Raw genomic sequence first — 6000 nt, 5'->3', positions numbered from 1 at the left:
TTTGTCATTATGGGGTATTGTGTATAGATTGATGAGAAAAACAACAACATTTTAATCCATTTTAGGAAAAGGCTGTAATGTAACAAAATGTGGAAAAAGTCAAGGGGTATGAATACTTTCCGAATTAACTGTAGTATCTCGAAATTTAGAATTTTGAGATTAGAAGTCTGAAACTTGGGTAGGACCAATATTTGGTGAGGTGTATGCTGTCTGACAAAATCACTATTTGAGTAGTTCTTCAAAATAAATAAAGCATACTTTCATGACTGCTAAATACCAACTATCAATCACGTAGATCATGTATTTTCAGGATGAGATACCTCGCGAAGCAACTGCTCCATCCCTCTTGATCGCACATTCTTCTCTCTTCTCCCTCTCCAGACAAGCATGCACAATGGATTATGGTCATTGTAGTTATTAATTACATATTTTTATGTGCTAATTTGTAGAATATTGGCCTGTTGGAAACTACAACTCCCCACCACATCGTACAGTTCGGGTTTGATCTGATTTATCTACTGAGCTATAATAGAGTAACACAGTGGAGGTGTCATAATACCCATAAAACCTAGCGGTCAAACAGGAAAATGATTCCACTCGTTTTTCCACCATTCACATTTCCCATAAGCTATTTTAGAAACACTTAAAATAAGGTCTGTGTTTCATGTAGGCTTACCCTGGCGTGACATTTTGATAACCATGTAAATCTCGGACAAGGTGACTTTTATCAATATCTTTGGCTCTATTTATTCTCAGTTTCTAAAATGCTAATTAGCATGAAAGTAGACATCATGCAAAACTACAAATCCCTGTGATCTTGCACAAGACAGTTCACAGAATTGTACATTAAAATAAATGTAGCCCGTTTGTTCATTACTACATTTAGCAAACATTAGATAGTTAATCCAGAGATTCTTACCTTTGCCTCGATTCAGCAGTCTCGTCCAGATCATCATGGTATTGTAGTTCTTTATGATAGCCACATTAGCATCTAATTAGCATTTCATTTTTGGTGGGTACATATAGGCAAATATGTTGATAAAAGTCACCTTGTCCTAGAGATATTTGTCTGCACAAACGCAGCCCTTATTTTAAGTGTTCCGAAAAATCCCTTATGGGAAAAATTAATGTGATGGAAAAACAATTGGGTTTTATGGGTATTATGACTCATACTGTGGTACTATATAGAACTAAAGACAGCCTCCAAGATGGCCAACCATTGTTTTCAACATAATCTACTCACAGTTGCATACACTGCCGATTCGTGGGGGCTAATATTTTGCTAGTTCCGGTTTCAGGAGCCCATTTAGTAGGCTACATGTGGATATTTCTATAGATAAGTGTGCCAATGTGTGACATTGGAATCAACATTTCGAAATGATTTGAAACAAAATGAAATGGATTTTCATGCAGTTCCACGTGTGTACTTAGAGGAATAAAAGTGAATATATGCACATTGGCCCATATCACTTATACAACATAGCCCTAGGACTATACATCATTTAAGCAGGGCTCATCCAGATATTGGCAAATAAAATTCAAGGTATTTTCTGGCACTTAATTGTAATTTCCAAGGACCTCAAAGTTATACAATTGTATAATTTATATAATTGTACATAGAGGGCCCAAAAAAAAACATGCAGAAATTGTAGGCCATTACCACTTTAAGAATTAGGTTGTTCTTTTTCGGCCTTGGCAATGCATGCTATTCAAATTATTATTACATTCTAAAATAATGTGGACATTGCCTGACTAAATAGATTGGATGCATGCATGCCGATTTTTCTTTAGCCTACACATTAAATCCATGAATAAGTTTTCATCACAAATTGAAGTATGGGGCGTTTCAGGCCACGAAGTGAACATAATTGTACACTCGCAAATTAGGGCAGAGGGGCTTACTTTGCGAAGTTCTCTTGTTTGGCTAATCGTTTGGACCGATGGCCAAGATGGTGATGGGGATTCCCCCAAAGGCATAAGGCGAGGGGGTAAGTGGGGGAGGGTATGTCTTTTATGAGTTTGAAACGCAGCCTATGACACCAGCACACTGTGTGGTCTTAAACTTACTTTCCCCCATCCTGATGAGAACTTCTACAGTTTACCCTCCTGCTGAACTTTTCCTCCTGTGGACTGAATCCCTGTATGTCTGATGTTTAATTGTGTGGGCATCATCGTAAGTGCCTTGAGATGTGTGTCATTATGTGGAGCTATGTTTTGTGGTCTATTGTGTATAATTACTGTGTGTTGGGCTTGTTAGCTAACTCACGCTCCCGCTAACACTACTGTTAGCATATTGCATTAGAATGCATGAGAATTTGAAAAAAAAAATTTGCATGAAAAAGTTTATTGTACACAGAGAGATGTGGAGTGCAGAACCTGGGTAGCGCAGATGAGTGGCAGGAAAAACAGAAGTGTAGAGTGAGGTTGGAGTTGACTGAGTTGAACAGGGTAAACAGGTCCTGAGGGGAATCCAAGGCAATGGTGGTGAGTGAAGTCCAGAGCAAGGTGGTTGGGTGGTGAGATGTGGTACAGGAGACAGGAGGCAGAGACAGAGCGGGAACTGCAACGAGAGGACAAAATGGTGTGAGGCAGGGAAACAAGCACAGCAGAGCAATATGATCTTGAGAACAAACAAAAGGCTAGGATAACACTGACAGCAGAGATTACAATCTGGCAGAGTGCATGTGGCAGTAATGAGTATATGTAGGGGTCTTGATTTATGGGACGATTTGCAGCTGGTAGGGATCTTCTTTGACTCCAGCACATCTGTCTCCAACCACACAAAGAAAGAGAGAGAGAGAGAGAGAGAGAAAGAGCGAGAGAGAGAGAGAGAGAGAGAGAGAGAGAGAGAGAGAGAGAGAGAGAGAGAGAGAGAGAGATACAAGGGGAGAACTGCAGGTTAGCAACGACCTGTGGAATAGTTACAGGGGGAGAGCAGGGGGATGAATGAGCCAATTGTAAGCTGGGGATGATTAGGTGACCGTGATGGTATGAGGGACAGCTTGGGAATTTAGCCAGGACACCAGGGTTAACATGCCTACTCTTACAATAAGTGCCATGGGATCTTTAATGACCTCAGAGAGTCAGGACACCCGTTTAAGGTCCCATCCGAAAGACAGCACCCTACAGAGGGCAGTGTCCCCTGCCCTGGGGCATTGGGATAAAAAAAATAAAAAAAATAAAAAAATGTAGACCAGAGGAAAAAGTGCCTCCTACTGGCCCTCCAACACCACTTCCAGCAGCATCTGGTCCCCCATCCAGGTACTGACCAGGACCAACCATGCTTAGCTTCAGAAACAAGCCAGCAGTGGGATACAGGGTGGTATCATAGCGTGAAGAAGCCAGTAGGCTGCAGTATCTAATTTGTTGTCATTATATCCAGAATAATTAATAGGAATAGCATTGGGTGTTGCGCAATACACTTAGAAAAATGGGTTCTTCAGCTGTCCCAATAGGAGGATCAACCAATCAAATGTATTTATAAAGCCCTTCTTACATCAGCTGATGTCTCAAAGTGCTGTACAGAAACCCAGCCTAAAACCCCAAACAGCAAGCAATGCAGGTGTAGAAGCACGGTGGCTAGAATAAACTCCCTAGAAAGTCCAGAACCTAGGAAGAAACATTGAGAGGAACCAGGCTATGAGGGGTGGCCAGTCCTCTTCTGGCTGTGCCGGGTGGAGATTATAACAAAACATGGCCAAGATGTTCCAATGTTCATAGACGACCAGCATGGTCAAATAACAATAATCACAGTAGTTGTAGAGGGTGCAACAGGTCAGTACCTCAGGAGTAAGTGTCAGTTGGCTTTTCATAGCCGATCATTCAGAGTATCTCTACCGCTCTTGCTGTCTCTAGAGAGTTGAAAACAGCAGGTCTGGGACAGGTAGCACGTCTGGTGAATAGGTCAGGGTTCCATTGCCGCAGGCAGAACAGTTTAAACTGGAGCAGCAGCACGACCAGGTGGACTGGGGACAGCAAGGAGTCATCAGGCCAGGTAGTCCTGAGGCATGGTCCTAGGGCTCAGGTCCTCCTCCTCCGAAAGAAAGAAAGAAAGAAAGAAAGAAAGAAAGAAAGAAAGAAAGAAAGAAAGAAAGAAAGAAAGAAAAAGAGAGAGCATACTTAAATTCACACAGGACACCGGATAGATAGGAGAAATACTCCAGATATAACAGACTAACCCTAGCCCCCCGACACATAAACTACTGCAGCATAAATACTGGAGGCTGAGACAGGAGGGGTCGGAAGACACTGTGGCCCCGACCAACGATACCCCCGGACAGGGCCAAACAGGCAGGGTATAACCCCACCCACTTTGCCAAAGCACAGCCACTACACCACTAGAGGGATATCTTCAACCACCAACTTACCATCCTGAGACCATCCGAAGACAAGGCCGAGTATAGCCCACGAAGATCTCCCCCACTGCACAACGCAAGGGGGGTTCCAACCTGGACAGGAAGACCATGTCTTGTGACCGTAGCGTACGTGTAGGTATGTACGGCAGGACCAAATCGGAAAGATAGGTAGGAGCAAGCACATTTAATGCTTTGTAGGTTAGCAGTAAAATCTTGAAATCAGTCCTTGTCTTAACAGGAAGCCAGTGTAGAGAGGCTAGCACTGGAGTAATATGATAAAAGTTTTTGGTTCTAGTCAAGATTCTAGCAGCCGTGTTCAGGGAAACATGGCTAGGGAAACATGGCTAGGGAAACATGGCTAGGGAAACCCTTCATCACCCAGTAACTCTCCCTATGACCATATTCTCCTCCTTCCTCTATGCCCCCAGGCACAGAGAAGAGGGATCACCAGCTCAGCTCATCAAACGGTTCAATCTCTGGAGGGGTCAACAAACATTGCTCAATCTGTGCAATGTTCGGCCCATGTGCCACTCAGTCGAACGGACTAATGTTTTAATGCATAAAGCCTTTAGCTATTGTATTTTAACATTTTGTATGTATTTCATACAAGCTTGCAGGTTGTGATGTTATTGCTTTGTAACTCTCAAACTAATCTGTAAATATACCCTGTAATCGTGTCCCTTAAATGTCAAACGGATGGACAGTGGACCAGCAGCAGTCAGTATGTAACCTGACACCACTGGAGGTCTTGATTGTATTTGTGTAGAAGAAGAAAAAAACAAGTAGGAGGCCAGTACAAGCAGACAACTTTCGAGAACTATTTACAAATGCCATGTGTAAAAGAATACAAATAAGTTGGAGCAGATCAGCCATAGTTTACAGTAAAATGAACGTAACTATATATCTGGCCAACGCCAGTAGCTCAGACAGTTCCATCCCAACGCTGATGTCCACTTACCCCAGAGCTCTCTGATCCACATACCACTTCTCCTCCTTTATGCCCTTATGAGGGCCCTGTGAAACTCCCTTGTCTTCTCCTGCATCACCCGGGGTGCCGGTGGAGGGCTGGCGGGCCATCCAAAATAGACAAAGTAATGAAATTTGTAAACAATGTGCTTATCACATTTGTTCAGGGTTTGGAAGGGCACTGGGTATGCCATCTTCACGTAAAACATAATAGCCCTGTCCCATTTCTGCGTGACAGAGTTCATTTCACCCTTTTGGGCAATGATACACAGTGGCAAGAAAAAGTATGTGAACCCTTTGGAATTACCTGGATTTCTAACTAAATTGGTCATAAAATTTGATCTGTCACAACAATAGACAAACGTAGTGTGCTTAAACTAATAACACTCAAATTATTGCATTTATATTTGACTATATTGAATACATAATTTAAACATTCAAGGAGTAGGTTGAAAATATGTGTATGTGATCCCCTAGGCTAATGACTTATCCAAAAGCTAATTGGAGTCAGGAGTCAGCTAACCTGGAGTCCAATCAATGAGACGAGATTGGAGATGTTGGTTAGAGCTGCCTTGCCCTTAAAAAACATGCTTCACTTCAGCCCCGTCGATGAGAATGGGGGCGTGCTCGGTCCTCCTTTTCCTGTAGTCCACAATCATCTTCTTTGTCTTGATCACAC

The sequence above is a fragment of the Oncorhynchus clarkii genome, chromosome 28 (genome assembly GCF_045791955.1).
Source record: "Oncorhynchus clarkii lewisi isolate Uvic-CL-2024 chromosome 28, UVic_Ocla_1.0, whole genome shotgun sequence".
In the NCBI taxonomy this organism is placed as follows: domain Eukaryota; kingdom Metazoa; phylum Chordata; class Actinopteri; order Salmoniformes; family Salmonidae; genus Oncorhynchus; species Oncorhynchus clarkii.
The sequence above is the reverse complement of the archived record's forward strand: the minus strand, read 5'-3'. Positions refer to the sequence as shown.